This window comes from Lepidothrix coronata, unplaced genomic scaffold, assembly GCF_001604755.1.
Source record: "Lepidothrix coronata isolate B3197 unplaced genomic scaffold, Lepidothrix_coronata-1.0 Scaffold90, whole genome shotgun sequence".
Lineage (NCBI taxonomy): Eukaryota > Metazoa > Chordata > Aves > Passeriformes > Pipridae > Lepidothrix > Lepidothrix coronata.
The window spans coordinates 1,605,709-1,622,231 of record NW_016690270.1 but is presented as its reverse complement, the minus strand read 5'-3'; the positions used below and the strand labels follow the sequence as shown (position 1 = coordinate 1,622,231).

Genomic DNA, 16,523 nt, shown 5'->3' with positions numbered 1-16,523 from the left:
GGCATCAGAAGGATGAACACCATTTATTTTCCTTCCTGCACCTCTCTCAGTCCCTAATTTCTCCCTGCTTTTTTTCTGTAGTACCAGTTTGTTGTGGTGGAGTTGCTCGTAGCTACTGTTTAACTTCAATAATTGGCTGCTGCCAAAGGTGAGGCCTGGGAGGACAAAGCGAGGTGGCTGGTTTGTTATTGTAGGGTTGCTCATGGGCACTGAGCTGTGCTGTCTGGCTTTGCAGTTGGAAAGCTCAAGAGATACACAGGGTTTGGCATGCTAAGGTCGCTCACAGGATAGTCCTGGCCACAGGAAGTGTAAGAGAAGTAGCCCAGTGAAGGACACAACCAACACATGCGTGAAGTGAGGTCTGTGGGGTCTAAGAAGTGGTTGTTGTGTTGTCGAGGTGATGACAACCAAATATCACCCAGTTCTGGGGTTCTGGGAGGTCTGTGGGGTGGTGGCTTTGCAAGCACCTCTGCTGCTCACTCCCACAGCAGTGCTGTTCTGTCCTGTGGCTGCTGCCAGCACCTCAGTGTCACTGCCCTGCTGGGCTTGGGAACAGAGGACCAGCCTAAGGGAGATGGCCCTTCATCCCAGATCAGCCCAGGCTCAGGACTGGGCAGGAGGTTTCCCTCACCTGCAAGACCATGACAAGTGTTGTGCTGCTTCCTCCTTCTCCTCCTTTCAGCTTGAGGGCTCTGCAGGGCAGCCACAGCCACCTTTGGCTCAGTCTTCAGGGTCTGGTTTGAACTCACAGGATGGTCTGTGCTGATGCTTCAGTGCCAGGGGTGGGGACCTGAAGCAGCTTTGCCTGGGCAGGGAGGTTCTGGGAGTAAAACCAAGAATTCAGGGAGTGGTTCTCCTGTCCTTCAGTCGTGGCTTGTATGGCACTGGGCATCAGCTCTGGTGAGGGGAATGGAGGCTGCAGGGGCAGCACGTGGCATCCTGGCACGTAGAACCAGAGTGGGTTGGGAGCAGGCAGCAGGATGGGAGCAGGATGGGAGCAGGCAGCAGGATGGGAGCAGGCTCATTTTCTTGTGCCTGAGCTCAGGTTGGGAGTGAAGGCACCCTGGGCATGCAAGAGAGAAGGTCCCAAAAGCCCAACTCGGAGCAACAGCTTGGGTTTTACTGTTTACCGAGCAGTTCTCATGTGGAGATTCCACCAAAAGTCAGGTCAGAGGCTGATACCAATGTGATCAACAGCTTCAGTTTCTGGGAGAAGGATCAGGATAAGAACCTGGGAGCTGAGCAGGCCCAAAGGGAGTATATCTAGGATCATCCTTCCAGCCACTCTGCCTTGGAAGCACATTACTGAAGCTGAAGAGGGCTGGGATGGATGCAGAGGGACATGGATAAAGGGCCTAGGAGGGCTTTGCTCCTTCTCCAAGCTGGCTGCACAAAATCCAAGCAGGTGATGAAACCCAACAACTCAGCAGCTCTCAGTGTCCCAGGAATAAGAATAGAGATGAGGTCACCAATAGCACTTCCCAGTTCAGTCTGGCCAGTTGTCCTACAGCTTGCTGGGGGTTGCCTCTGCTGTTTTCCATCCACGAAACCCCCTTCTCTCCCTGGCCCCATCAGCCATGTGCTGTTAACACACATCACACTCCACCCCAGGAGCGGCCGCACCTCAGCAGGGATGTGAGAACACACAATGATGTGTTGAACCCCAACACAGTCTCTGTTGTTCAACTTGCTCTTGTTAGTCCTGAAATCTTCCAGACTCTTCAGAGAGGCAGCAGCAAAAGAAGAGTCTGGCAACGAGCTCCCAGAGTAGGGAAACCTGAGCTAGTGGAGCTTGTGCTGGATCTGACAGCCAGGATCGGCCCCTGACCTGAGGCTGGCCCCAGCCATGCCTGAGCACTGTGGGAGTTCCCATCTGGATCTCAGTTTTGCAGTCCCGGCCCTGCCCTGCCCAGGGGATTAGCGAGATGCGGTTCCCCGGGCGGGGGAAGGGGCTAATGAACAGAGACAGGATAACGAAGCAGGTAAGGGCTTCCTGTACTTCGGGGCTCGGGAGGAAATCCTGCAGCTGGTGAATCTGGATACGATTAGTGTCCATTTCTCCCTGTGTAATCAACCCATCTGTTCATCCTTGCGCATCAGCCGCGCACGCCTCGTTGCAGGCAGATGCCTCCCGGGCACCGCTTTTATCCGTGTCTGCCATGGCCACTCCAGGCAGGCTGAGAACAAGGCTCGCTCTGAGCCGTGACGGCGTCTGCTCCCTCTCCCCGCTGGGATCGGCAGCGCCGGCCAGGCCAGAGGGAGTCCCGGGGGAGCTGCTCCAACAAACCGGGATCGCTGCGAACGGCGGGACCGAGCCCAGGGAAAGCCTCTTCCCCGGGGGGAGAGCGGGCGCCTCCTCCAAAGGGCTTTGAACAGGCGTTCAGAGAGATCGCTGTAGCACAGAGATAAGCTCAGCTCTCCAGGCTCCTCCGAGCTCAGCTTTACCACGAGCAGGTAAAGGTGGATTATGTCCGGCTGCCCGGCTTCAAAGCCTCGTTCATCCCACGGCATCCTGAGGACGGGCTGCGCGGTCCCCACGTGGTCGTGGAAGGGACCGGGCTCTCAGTCCTGCTCTGTAAGAACGCTGTTAAAGTTGAGAAGTGCTGGGTGCAGGATCCTGAGGATTCATTTCACCTTCTTTTCCTTGACAATCTTGTCCAGCTATGCAAAAAACAGGTGGCAGCCCTGCGTTGGTTTACAATGTCAGGCCGATGTGTCAGCTTGGGCTGAAATGAAGTCAAAGGAGAAGCTGGTGTGTGGACCGATGTATTTTTTTGTAATGCAGTGGCTCAAGCTTGCATGGCCCTTTATGGTCTTCTGAAAGGTCAAGCTTGGTGACAGAGTTGGGACAAAAATCTACAGGTTTTTCCTGTAGATTCCAGTCCCAGTATCCTGCGGAACCTGCACTTAGGGGCTCTTGCTTGTGGTCACAGGGGTGTCCTGGGGGATCCATCACACCACATAAAGATGGTCCCTACCCTGGGCAGTTTCTGTGCTCAGCCCAGTTCTCTCCCTGTGTGGTGTTCAGGGACCCAGGCACCTGATCCTGCCATTTGCTGAGTGCCAAAGTGTCATTACAGCCAGGAACAATTTGAGGAATGCAGCACAGGTTAAACATTTAATTTGCTTTCAAGGCCTACTTGTTGCTTCATTCCTAAATGCAACCTGTCCTCAGCACCTATTATTTTGTTCTGGTCTGCTCTTTGGGTCCTAAATCTTCTGATTTTTGTTTGGTTTGGAATGCACTGATTTACCACTAAGGAATAAATGAAAAGCAAAAGAAAACAGCAGCAGTTGTTTGCACAGGCCCTATATTGTTCTGTGCTCTGCTGCTACTGAAATAGGAGTGATAAATCCTACTCCCTGGACAGAGAGAGGTTTTTGGGTGGTGGCTGTGTGCAAACAAGGCCAGGGAAGATAAACAAGAAGAAAAAAACTGGGTTTAGGAAATGACAGTTGCGGATGGTCCATCAACAGATGCTTCAAAGCCAACAAAACACCATCAATTAGCAAAGCCATATTAATATTATTTCTCCAAGGCATTTTTGCATTCACAAAGAAGGCCAAGGGCTGGATCTGTGTAATGGTATCTGTGGTCAAACTTGGCTGCAATTAGGAATCTGTGCCACTCCTATGTTATAGGGGGGAGTTTTGTAAAGAACTTTGCATGTAGAAAATCTGTCCACAGTGCCAGAAAGGCTCAGCCAAAAGGGTGATGAAAATCTGTCTGTTGGTGTCCTTGTCAGAACTGCTGGAGGTGGGAACATTTGCTAATCTTGCTTATTTTAAGGGCCCTGCTTTCAGCAGCAGTTCAGTTCTGAAAATGCAGCTCTGAAAACTCAGCCCTCGAGAGTCTCATACAATACACGCCTCAGACTAGACTAAAGAGGGATGAATTTTTCAGACTGTAGGTTCTTGCCTGCCTAATTATGATTTTCAGCTTCTTAAGATTAGGTCTTTGCATTGTATAAGTGTGACACAGAAGAAATAGCTGTGACATTGCCTTTGCTGTTCCAGCTGGGGAGGAACTCAGCTAAACCTGCAGAGTTTCAGAGCTTGCAGAGCTGATGTGGAAGGGGAATTTAGCTTCATGTTGGGAAATCAAACTCAGTTCCCTGAGCAATCTGAACTGTCACGATTTCTCTTCTGTCCAGGTCACCCAGGATGGCCTGGGAACAGTGTCACTCTTGAGGGGTACCTTTGGCACCCTGATGCAGTGCAAAGTCAAGAAAGGTTTCTGTATCAAGGCAGTCTCCATCAGCTCCAGTGGTTATATCTCTATTGGAACCTTTCAGTAGGCTTAGACCTTCTCTATGGGTTTTGACTTCCCTGTTCAGCTGCCTCCATAGACACATAAGATGCTTGAAGCTGCATAAAATGGCTTTTGAGTGAACTCAGGACTGGCCAAAGTCTAAAGTGGTTTGGCTTGCAGGATTCATGCAGCTCCAAATCCAGCCTGGGATGGTTCCCAGTGATGTGGAAAGTGAAGCCACCTCTCACTTTAGTGGGCAGAGTGCTCTCTGCCATGTCTGCCACCATCCATCTTCTGGAAGAGGGAGGAGAAACTGCCTTGTGTGCAAGCATCCTTTGGAGCAGGGTGGGATGTGGGCCACAAACAGACTGCTGGGCATGTAGCAAAAAGACCAGCAAAGTTGTCAAAACCCCTGGTTTGGATTTCTGTGTTTTCTTGGTCCGGAGCCCCAGAGCTGTGTCCGTGAGAAGGCAGCTCCACCTTCATCCTTGGTGGGAGAAGCAGGCAGGAAAGAGCTTGGACGGACTCTGCCCGTTTTTACCTCAGAAGTGCTGTGGCAATAGTATGAATAATGCATGTAAGTTCAGTTCTTTTCTCTCTGGCTGAGGGCAAGGTGTCCCAGCTGATAAGAACTGGGAGCCCAATCTTGTTAAAGCCAGTATTAGACTTAGACCTTCATGAGATCTACTGCCTCAAGCAATTCCATTGTTCAAAGCACATTCGGTTAATTAGTACATTAACTAATTAACCTTCTCAGCATCCCAGGTAGGGAATATCTGTCTCCCAAAGGAGGAAACAGAAGCAAAGTGACTCACTAGGACTGGATACAGGAGCTCAGCGATGCAGCTGTTAAGTCTGGGGTTTTTCCCTTCCCAAATGATTTTGTTGCTGCTGAGGGTGCCTTGTGCACACAGTTCCATCAAGACAGAAATGAAGGAGTCCGAAAAACTCCCAAGAGAGTGCTCAGGCCCAGCGAGGAAAAGTACCATCCAAATACCCAGAGGAGGCAATTTGCTTCACCCACATGCACCAACTAAGGAATAAAAAGCCAGTGCCACTTCTCGTTCACCAGGAAAGTTTTTCTCACCACCAAATGGCTAAACCCCGTTACCTTCTCACTCACATTTTCGTCCACTCTAAATTTAATGGCCCAGAAGCAAAATGGCCAGTGTGGGGAGGAGAGAGCATGTGAGAGATGACAGTGGGGCTGTGTTTGTAGAGGCTCACTGGGATGTGATCAGACCAGGAGGGTAAGACCCAAAGAGGCTCCAGCAAACAGCCAGAGGGGAAACTCTGATGCTGAGGAAGTCCTCCGACTCAAACACATGATGGTGAGCAGCTGATTTCCACAGCCTTGCAGCGTGGTAGGAAAAAACCCAGGGCTAAAGCACAAGGGTAGAGTTCTCTGGCTTGCAAACCCATGACAGCATCACAGACCCTTTCTCACGAGTCCTGGTCACAAACAGAAAAGGGAGGCTTGTTCTCTCCACCCAGCTCTGACCTGAAGGCAGAGAGAGTTCTGTGCTCTGCCTACTATCAAATGACAGTCCTTGGCAGCAAGGATGTGTGTGTAGAACAAGAACCAAATCCTGCATGCAATGATATGTCCCAGAAGAAGAGAGTCTCCCAGGGCTTAATTACGGGGCCATGTGCTTACCAGTCCTTTGCTCCTGGCTTCCAACCAGCCCAGGCAGTCACAGCCCTGCCCACTGGAAGCTCAAACAGGAATGTCAAGGGTGTGCCTTGAATGGGAGCACAGCAACAGCACCTGAGAGCAGAAAGCACTGAAGCAAGAGGCCTATCCTGTAGAAGGGACTCCTTTCATGACCATGTCTTAATCTACCACCAGTTTACTAAACCCACAGCAGCCCAGATTGGAGGCTGCAAAAATATCTCCCTTGCAAAATCCTCCCTTGCCCTTCGTGAAGCTCCAGCATTTTAATCATATTCACACCTCCCTCTCCTGACACAAACCGTCTCGGCTCCCTCAGTAACCCAGGTCCACAAAACCTGTGCATTCCTGATCTCATTCCCTTGCTTACACAGTCAACACTCTCCCCTCCATAAGCCTCCCAAACACCCCCTTTTGTTTATTCTCTGTATTCCCATCTTTCACCCTGTGCACTCCCCCATTTGACTGGGATATATTGAATAAGCAACTAGTGCAGAGGGGCTATAGACAATTTTGGGTGTGCTATTGATATCTTCAGCAATCCCGGCCCTATGCATGTCCCTAATTCCATATTGCTTCATCTCAGGACCACCAGGAAGGTGCTGCCTAGTTGATCCAGGGGCCCTGTTATTGGGATTGTCTTGTGAATGTATCTTGTTCTGTTGTGTCTATATTCAGTTAGAATAAGAGTTCCTCAGTTTGTCAGGGGGTTTCTAGAAGAGAGTATTGGTGCCAGAGCAGCTGAAATTGGTTTTCATTCTTAGCTTCAACCTGACATGCTGCATGTGGCCATTCTTATCTATTGCTATAATTATCCAGAGCCCTTTGGTCTTCATCCTGCAACTTGTCTTGCTGCTTCTCCTGCGAAAGTATTGCACGAGAAATGCACTGTTCTTTCTGTGCAAAGGCATTTTCAAGCAAGCCTTGCCTTCCCAAATCCTAGTAAAATTAACCAGACTTGAATCTCTTAAATGCCTTCAAAGTTCCCAGACTTCAAGGTTAATCTGAAGTGCATAAACCTACCTCTGAGGTCACATGGCTCGAGACCAAGTCCATATGAAGTCAGGATATCCTGGGCAGGCTCTCAATAGAGTTTTTTACAGGTGATGCTTATTTTCAGGGATATTTTAATAAGCCTAATCAATCATAGCAAGCTACTAAGCAATAAATCCATAACAATTTTCACCTGGACATCTTAGGTTACTCTCCAGGAAGTTGGTGGGGATCAGACAGTAAGGAATAGTGGTTATTAAAAACAGTCTTAAGATTTCAGCTTTCTTCACAGGATAACTCGAGATGTTGGCATTCTGCTTCTGCTTGGAATTACTCTGCAGAGAAATTTCCTTCCCCAGTGACCAGCTAAAGCTGGGCAGGTCCAGCCTCCTGTGCTTAAATTTATCCCATGTGAATATGCCAAAAAGTGCCTTGTCCAATTAACAACCTTCCTTAGAGGATTTTCCTACAAGTCCTGTAACAGCTTCAAAGATGTGCTAGGTTTTGGCATTTCCAGCTCCCTGCATCCTTAGGGCACTGCAAATTCCTACCCATTAGGAATAGTCCTGATTTTCACTGCTTGTCCCACCTACAGAAGTGGAAAGCCCTGGGGATGTTGGTTTGTGTCCTCCTAAGGGCTTTTCCATTCTGGGTACTCTCAAAAAAGGTCATGAGGTGTTTGCCTTGCTCTAAAACCTCTCATTGTTTTTTTTTTGGTCAGGATTTGAAGGGATTTAATGTTTGTGGTCAAGGGTGGGATTCGCCTGTGCATCTTGTTGGATGCTAACTGGGAGCTCAGCCCTGTGCTTTAGGGGATGAGGGTGCAGTGAAATGCCTCTCTGGTTGCCCAAGACGATGGGCAGTTGTGGTGCTGGTCCGTGGAAGGGTAGAAAGATAAAAGTCATGGAGCTTATGTGAGGCTTTTTGCAGGCACAAGGCCCTTCTGGACAGAGCCTGCGTTTCTGGGGCAGGCTCATCATGACGGGACTGAGCAAGGAGAGCTTGGGTTGCTCCTCCCGCCGGTGCCGTTCGGGTCCGGGTTGCAGAGGCCGTGCTGTCCCCAAGGCCTCCTCGCCCGCGCCGGGTTCCTCTCCCCCTCCCTGCGGGTGTTATTTACACCATTTCCTGCCCAGGGAAGTTCAGGAGTTTGACGTTACTGGGTTGGTTTCCGCTCTCCTGCCTGGTTCCCATCGGGAGCTCTGGCAGAGCCCAAGCCCTGCGGTGCCGGCAGCGGCCGGGCAGGACCCTGCCCATGCCAGCGGGCGGGATGGAGGTGCCAGCCAGGCCCAGGGAAGGAAGTGTAACCCCTGTCAGGCTGGACAACTCAGGCTCAACCAGCCTGGGAGGGCTGGAAAAGCCGACTCTATGTCCGTCCCTCCAGCCCAGTCCTGCTGCAGGGCCGGACGGGAGGAAGGGAGGACGCGCCCGGGCATCGCTGCAGAGCTTTTGGGTTCCTGCCGAATTGACGCCCTCCCTTCTCCCTCCCTCTCCTCCCCATCCTTCCCTCCTGGCCTGCGTCTCCCCTCCCTTCCCTTCTCCCTCCCATCCCGCAGCAAACAAAATGGCTGCTCCATGGCCATTTTGTTTTCCGTCTGGAAGGGGGAAGCCGGGACGCTGGGACTTGGCTCTTTTTTGGAGGCTGCAGCCATATTTGAGCCCAACTCTCCCGTCTCTACGTGGCACCGGCTGTAGCGAGAGAGAGAGAGAGAGAGAGAGAGAGAGGGAAAAAAAAGAAAAAAAAAAAAGGACCTTTTGGAACGAGCCCAAAGTCAGAGAGTGGGTAGTTTTGGCGTATGTTGAGCACTGAAAATGCCTGGAATTGCCAAAGTGAGCTTTTGTGTTAGCAGCGTAAGGCTACTCGGTGCACGCAGAGTCGCAGGGCTGCACGGAATAGCCGGACGGAAAGGTTTGTTCGCTATATTCAATAAAACAGCCCTCCTTTCTCCTGGATTTGTAAAGTACCAGAGAGCACTGTTGTCTAATTTGTTTTTTTGGACGGGCGGATGGTTTTACACATCGGCTTGGTATGATCAGAGCCGGTCATTGCCGGACGGTAGCGTTTTAACCTGTTGTGTGTCCTCTTGTTTTTGGTGAATACGATATCTGACCTTTCCACTGAGCTGGCAGTGCCTGGATTTAGCTGATGTAATCCGGAGGATATTTTTTTAGGTTTTTTTTTTTTTTTTGGTTTATTTTGTTTACTGCCTCCTTGCCTTGAAAGTTTTCATCTCAGGAATAAAAAAAAAATCTCAATTTAAATATTAAAAGCAATAGCTGTTCTTGGCTTTTTAAGCCCTTGCTTTTCTCCCAAGGCTGGAGCTGAACTGTGATAACAACCTGTTTACTGCTCTCTCTGTGTATCCTGCACACGTTAAGGTGTGATACACAACAGAGACGCCATCAACAGTAACACGCCTTGAAAGTTTAAGGCAACTTGGTGGTGTTGCCATAAAATTTTGCACAGAAACGTGGCAAAAATACCAGAACTTGTGCCAAATAAAAGCGATTTTTTTTTTTTCCCCAAAGTGATTCTGCATTTCCTTCAGTAGCCTGGATGTCTTGGATTTGGTAGTCACGTCGTTTCGTTCATGGACGCTCCGAGGAGTAGATCTCTGTCCGGTGGCATGGGGGGATCGGGCTCTGATAAGGCAGCATTGTTGGAGTGATCGTCCTACCTTTCCTTGAGTGGCTGTCCAGACATGTGGAGAGAAGCAGACACTTTCAGAGAGGAGCTGGGAAGGAGAGCAGAAAGAGGTGAAATCGCTTTTCTTGCACAGAAAGGTATTTGCCTCCATATCTCCTTGGCTTGTTTATGAACAGACAATACAGGGAATTGCACGGGTGATGGTGGTCCTGGAGCTGGGGCTGCTTGGGCGGGCACTGGGCGGGTGGTTCGTGTTGAAAATTAAATATTTTGGTCCAAATCTATGTTACCTACACACCTTTCATGAGCAGCTTTTCCAAGGAGGAAAACAATATTAACAGAAGAGTTTTACAAAATATTACAGAAAAGGTTCTTCTCTCTTTAGATGTTTGAGTTAACCTATAGAATTGAGTACAGAACAGGTAAAAATAAGCCTGAAAGATATTTTTTTGTCTTATTTTTAGTATTTGGAGAAATTACTCTGTGGAATATAAGTAGCGCCTGTCTTTTGTAACAAAAATTCTTGGATTTTTTTTTTTTGCTTCAGGAGAGGATGAATTATATGCAGATTTACAAGGAAAATACACAAACATTTAGAAAAACCGTTGCCTTTGTGGCCACCTCTAATAATGTATTTAAGAAGGTTTAATAAAAGATAAGTCATGTAACAAGCAAGTTACAGATGCCTGTATTGTACATAAAAATATCAGATTCATTAATGATAATCCAGATGTTTAGAAACATCTGATGGGACTCGAGACAGACTCGAGACAACCCCTAAGAGATGAGCAGCTATTTCTTAAGATACCTGTTAATTGTTTAATAATAAATGCCATGACGAGGTTGATGTGAAATACTCCCCATGTCATTAAAGCGTATGGAGGAAAAGCATTGCTAAGAGGCAGGAGCTGTTGCAGGATTGAACTTGAAATATTTTTACTTCCATTTCCCCTTCCCTATTCACGGTACCTTTGATTAACTGTTTCAAAGGGTGATATTTAATACCAACTTTAGGACCGGGTGCCTGGGAGGGCGATCAGCCTTGCTTTGCCGAGAGGTTCACCTGGCCTGGGAGAAGTTAAAAGCAACTTGTCCCTGTGGCTAGTTTGGCAAATGTCACTTTTTTGCTTTCCCGTGGCAAAGGGTTGGCCCAAGGTGGTTTTTTGGGCTGTTTTCTGCTTTTTTGTGCGAGCGGGTTCCTTGCTGCCTCACGCGCAGCTCCGAGCGGCGCTGGACATGGCTGCACATCCCGGCAATGTCGGGGAGTTACCGAAACCTTCCACGCTCGTTTTTTGCTTATTTTAGGTTTGGGTTTCAATTTTTTTTTTTTTTTCCCTTCTGGTCTGTTTGCTTTGTGTTTTTCCGTCCCGGCGAGGTGTCGGGGCGAGGACGTGGAGCCACTGCCGGGTCCCTTCCAGGCAAAGCCAAAGGGGACAAAATGGCCACTTCGGCCATTTTGTGCCGGCGCCGCCGGGCGGCTCCATGGACGCCAGGGCCGCTCCTGCCCCAGCCCGGCCCGTGCTCCGGGAGGCTGAAAATCCTCTTGGAGACTCAGGGCCCTGAATTCCCGCTGAGAATTCCTGCCTGTCCCCGGCACGTTTTGGCACCGGCGCGCGGGACCGCGGCTACACAAAGGCTGAAAGCAGTGTCAGCTTTTAAAGCAGCGACTTTGTTGTTTTATGGTTTCCTCCTCCCCCCCTCCTCCATTTCATTCAGTGCTCCTTAATAAACCAGATCAGCTCCTCAAAGCTTCGGAGCCTTTCCAGCTACTCTCCAAGGTGGGCTCCCTCCTTCCTTGTTTTAAAGGCAGAGACTTGGCTGTGCTTGAGCATCTTTGGTCTGTAGATGCTCCAAAATTTGGGGGGCATCACCTTGGGTAGTTTGCTGGGGTCATCATGAGCCACCCTGAGCCCTGCTAAATGAGGAACAGTTTAGGTCACCTCTTGATCCTAAAATGGAGTCTGAAAGCTGGACTGGAAATATCATTTTTATACCGGCCTGGAGGATCTTGCTGTGAAGAAACATATTAATCCTTTACCTGCTAATTTTCCTCACCCCTACAAGCACCTCTACACAGCGAGACCATGCGGTGACACACTCTGAGCACAGGGAACTTCCTGCAGTCTCAAACAGACCGATCAAGTGTTTTCACAAAAATCAAATTTTGGCATTTTGAAGGATTCCTATGAATTTGGAAGGGGAAGACTGCAGAGCTGCTACCTTAAAGCCTGCACAGAAAAAGGTGTTTTTCAAAGAGATCCAGTTCTTGACAATCAAGTATCTGAAAATCTTCAAAAAAAAGGCTTAAAAAACTCACAAGGCTCATTTCAGTGATTGTCGTGGGATTTTTGCTGAGAATCTTGGTAGATATGGAGTTTGCACAAATCTGGTGGCTGAATGGATATATGACTGATTCATAATGCCTCGTGCTGGGGTTGTGAAACCCCAGCAGTGTTTTACCACTGAGCTGTCAAAGACAGTCGGGAGAGGTGGATGTGCTCCTGTCCTAACCTGGTTGGGCTGGCCCAGGTAAACCTTGGCCTGGCAGTGTGACCAGAGACTGAAGCCAGACTTCCCAAGGCTTCACCACGGACTTGCTGCTTCCCCTTCTTTCCCCATCTTTTGTCTTGGTGGTTTAGACCATGAGCCATCAGGAAAGGGTGTTTCTGTCTCTGCAATTTGTAGGGGACAAACAAGTGTGACAAGTGATAGTAAGGGTAGGATGCTCTTAGTGATCCTTACTGGGCACAGTATTTCTAAAATCCTCCTGTTTGACTCCTTTCTTCACAGATCCTGGCAAGATCAGGATTGCAGAGTCAGCAGCTGGGTATTCCCAAAACCTATATTCATTAAGACAATTATTATAATTAAATCTTCTGTTTTCAGGATTACTTATAGAAGTCAGAAGGGATTTTTTTTTTTCTCTCTCCACATATAATTACATCTGTGTGCTCTCAGAGTTATTTAATGTAATTTCCCACCCACGGTTTGAGATTGGCCCAAATGCCTGTACTCTGCAATGGTATCAAGAGTGACCTTTTAAATGCCTGGCCTAGACATCTGGCTTACATGCTTAAAATATAAGCCACCAGATTGGGAATCAGGAAAAATTGTTTCTCTAGGTCAGTTGCCAAAAGTCTCAGTACCAAGAAGGACGAGCATCCTCTGCTTCTGTGTTATCACCCAGGAATCATCTGGGCCACACATATCCTCTACCAGTTCTCTACTGGTTTTCTTGCCACCATGGCTGGTGTTACACATGCTGAGAACGATGAGCAACCTCTGTGCACCACTTTCTATGCTGATAAAACAGGAAAAATAGTATTTCCTGTCAGCAGGCTGTTTGGGATGGAAGGTACCTGGCCCTGTGGATGGGCTGGGTATTAAATGCTGTAGGAATCAGCCCTGCCACCTTGGTTTTTTGACATTGTTTGTACCCTGTCACACCAGGAGAGGCCTGGGCCAGATGGCCTGGCACAGTGGGTCATTCCTCGTGAAGGATCAGTTTGTCAAAGGAAATTAAGAGAATTACCTGGGCTGTGTTGGATGCCAGTGAGGAGGACTCGTGGAAAGCTCTGCAAAGGAACGGGGTACTTCCCAAGCCTGCTGCAAAGATTCTCTTGTACCCCAGGCCACCCTAAACTCTCACAAGCATTCCAGCTACAGTAGTTCACCAAACCTTTGGGAATTAAGGCTGTTGGCTGTTATCTGTGGAAGCACAAAGCATTAGGCAGCTTTTGTCCCTTTGGGGACTTCTGCCTTAGCCCCCTCCTCTCTCACTGCAGCACGTTTGAGGGGGTTGGGGACATCTCCTGTTGAGCTCCTATGGGAAGTTGTCTTTGGGTCTCTGCTGTGATGCACGTGCTTGGCGTGCTACTGGTGGCTCCCTCATCATTATGGCTTCCTTTAATCTCCAAGGGGAATTCTTTCTCGTTGCAAAAGAACCTCACACGTTTCTTTTCAACTACCAGCTTAATACCTTGCATCTGTATTTGGGTGTACAGAGAATGAGAAAGTCTCAGAAGGTGAGCCAAGGGCTTGGGGGGAAGCCAGTCTGTCTGGATCCATGCTAATACCTCCTGGCTGGGCTGCAGCATTAGAGGGACAGCACGGCTGCATGTTGCACTCATTTGTTTAGGAAATAAGATCTGCCTTGATGTACTCGATACCATTACATTTGCAGCCTAAAAGCTTCCTTGTACTCAGTTATTTCTAATCTGCTCAATTCCCTGGAGTGCACAGCAGCTAAATTGATGGATTCTCTTATCTGGCCTGGCAGGTTTGTTCTAGATACGCTGTGTGTTCAGGAGGTGAGGTCAGCCTGGCTGGCTGTGCTTGGCGTTGCTGCAGTTTCTCGAGAGCTCTGCTATCTCCACGTGTGGCCCCGGGCTCCAAGGGCAGGGCTGCTGCTCCCGTACGCCCTTGGGTGCATAAAGTTTGCAGCCAGTGAGATTGCAAGGTGAGGGCTAGTCTAAGTGGACTGAAGGAGGTTTAAAGAAGGAAGGAGCGCTCCAGGACAAGGTTGGATATGACTCTCCTTTCCCCTGGTGTGATGAATTCTGATGATTTTTCTTGTGTTTCTCCTCACAGGAGCCGCAGAGGAGCAGATGCCTGGACAAAGATCATCTCAGTGCCTCAGGCTGCCACGGTCCCAAGCTGTCCTTGAGGCTGAGGTAGTAGATTGAATAGTTGTGGAGTCTGGTCCTCCCTTTGAGCTAACTATACAATCTACTGTCTTTCCTAAGGAGACAGTCAGGTCTTCAGGTCTCATCATCTGCTTCTACACCAAGTTCTCATCATCTACTTCTACACCCAGCATGGAGGCAGGTGGTGCAAGGAAAGCAAATCTGTGAATCTGCAGCGTCCCTGAGTCGGGCGAGTCCTCCGTTCTGCTCTGTGGAGGTGAGGTAGTAGGTTGTATAGTTTGGTGGGAGGGATTTGATCCCATTTCAGGTGATAACTATACAGTCTATTGCCTTCCTTAAAGAGCAGCAAAAACGCTGGAGGAGCTCCTGAGGCATCGCTTCTTTCTGTTGAGGATCCTAAAACACAGCGTGGCACTGTTGAACAGCTCAGTGGGTCTTCTCTTACAGCAGCCAGGATTGCATTCTTCCAGGAACTGCTCCGTGCCTCAGGCACATGAGCATGGAGGCACCTGCTTACAAACTCACCTCTGTTTAATGGGTGCAGGAGAAACCGTGAAATGGGTCTGTGCATCAGCTCCTGGTGTTCAGTTCTACTCCCTTTTTGCAGGAGATGAGCTCCAGTTGTGAAGTGTTTAAATCTGTTGTTCTTTTCTGGTCTGTCAGGGCTGGAGGGGAGCAAATGGGACAGATTTGAGCTCACGACTTAAGTTGGTTTCACCCAGTTCTGAAGTTTGGGTTAAGAACTAAACCCAAGGGCAAGCTTAGCCTGTGGACTCAGAGCCCCGGGAGCTGAGCAGATCTGGCTGCTTGGCCCCTGCTCAGGAAGTGCATTTTGTTTTGGACAAGTTCCCAGCTGTCCCATGGTATGGAGTTACAGGGTGGTTCTTTGTGATCTGATAATTCCTATCAACATAACTCACTGACAAGCAAACCCTGGCAAGGAGGTTTGGGCTCCTGGGTATTTACACAGGATAAGCCAACGATTCAGACTAAAAACTTGTCCTAAAGTGAGACAAATAAGGAAGAGACATGAGCCAAAGGGAGCAAGTCCTAATCTTTCTGGGTTCTCCCAGGCAGGTAGCACATCTGACAACAGACATGTGAGAAGAGGTCATGCTTCAGAGCTCTGGCCCTTGGCAAGGAACAGGGAATTGTTAATTCCTCTTTCTTAGGAGCAGATGGGACTATCCCTCTGCCGTTTTCCGAAGTAAGCAGGATCAAGATCATGAGTGGAGCTGTAACACGATCAGGGCTGCACCAGTTCTACAAGACCAAAGGATATTTCAGGCCATTATCAGGACCATCTCACTGCCAGGGAGACACGTGAGACCCGACACACCCGGGAGCGAGGGCGAGCAGAGGACACCTTCTCAGATGAAGTGGGAGGGAGGGAGCTGCAAAGAGAAATGGGAGCCCTCGAATTTCACCCTGAGCAAACACACAGGGACAGCCAGACCTGACTGCTTGGGGCTGTGGGACTCCCCAGAATGAAGCAGCTCGTTTAAGGCCCCTCTGCTGGGATGGGGTGTAGCTGCAGCGAGGCTGGGACACAGCTGGTGGGTGGGGATGCTGCAGTGTGTAGCAGGGAAGGAATGCAGCCCTCTCTCCATAAATCTGGCTTTTCAGCACTCCTGGAGCCTTGCTGTGCAAAACTACAGCTTGGTCCTCTTAGCTGCATTACTATCCTCTAGCTGCTTGCTAAGGGGCAGAGCTCCTGCCCACAAACTGCTTGGAAGGTGCCAATATAGCACCACAAGCATGGGAACAGAGTGGCATATCCACTTCATTTTTAAGAACTAAATCCCTCAAAAAGAACTAATCCTGTGTGTCCCAGGTGGAATCAGCTCAGTCCCCCTCCATGGCATCGATGTTAATGCAGAGAATCTCAAGCAGTGAAACTGTGTGAGCTGGAAGCCATGAATAAAATATTACTGGAGATACTCTCTTGTGAAAATAAACTTGGTTTGATTTGTTTAAAACAGTGTCTTTATTGCCTTGAAGTCAGTTTGGCTGGTGAATTGGGACCTGCAGAGGGGTGGCTGCTGTTCCTGCTTGGCCAAAACCCTGAGCATGAAAGGGAAGCCACAGCCAGGACACGATGAGGATGTGGGGCAGACTGGGTTGGCCAAGCAGCTGAGACCATGTGTTTTAACTGGCAGGAGGGGCTTTCTTGAGGCAACATGAATTCTACATGAAGCCTCAACCTGCTCCTTCACCCTCAGTCAGCTCAAGGGCTGCAGGTTGGGCTTCTCCCTGCCCTGGATAGTCCTTCCTATAAGCATGTTTATAATGGATACAGCACCAGGAGAACACAGG

The 16,523-nt window shown here is 49.2% G+C and overlaps 1 long non-coding RNA gene across 2 annotated transcripts; it reads left to right on the top strand.

Moving 5' to 3' along the window:
- The first annotated feature begins 8,476 nt into the window (after positions 1–8,476).
- Positions 8,477–16,172, top strand: LOC108500461. Of its 2 annotated transcripts, none has more exons than XR_001875856.1 (4): positions 8,477–8,823; positions 9,467–9,698; positions 14,152–14,463; positions 14,549–16,172. It is a non-coding gene; the product is annotated as an uncharacterized LOC108500461 (long non-coding RNA). The 2 variants fall into 2 exon arrangements; XR_001875855.1 differs by having other exon boundaries at positions 9,444–9,698.
- The last annotated feature ends 351 nt before the right edge of the window (positions 16,173–16,523 follow it).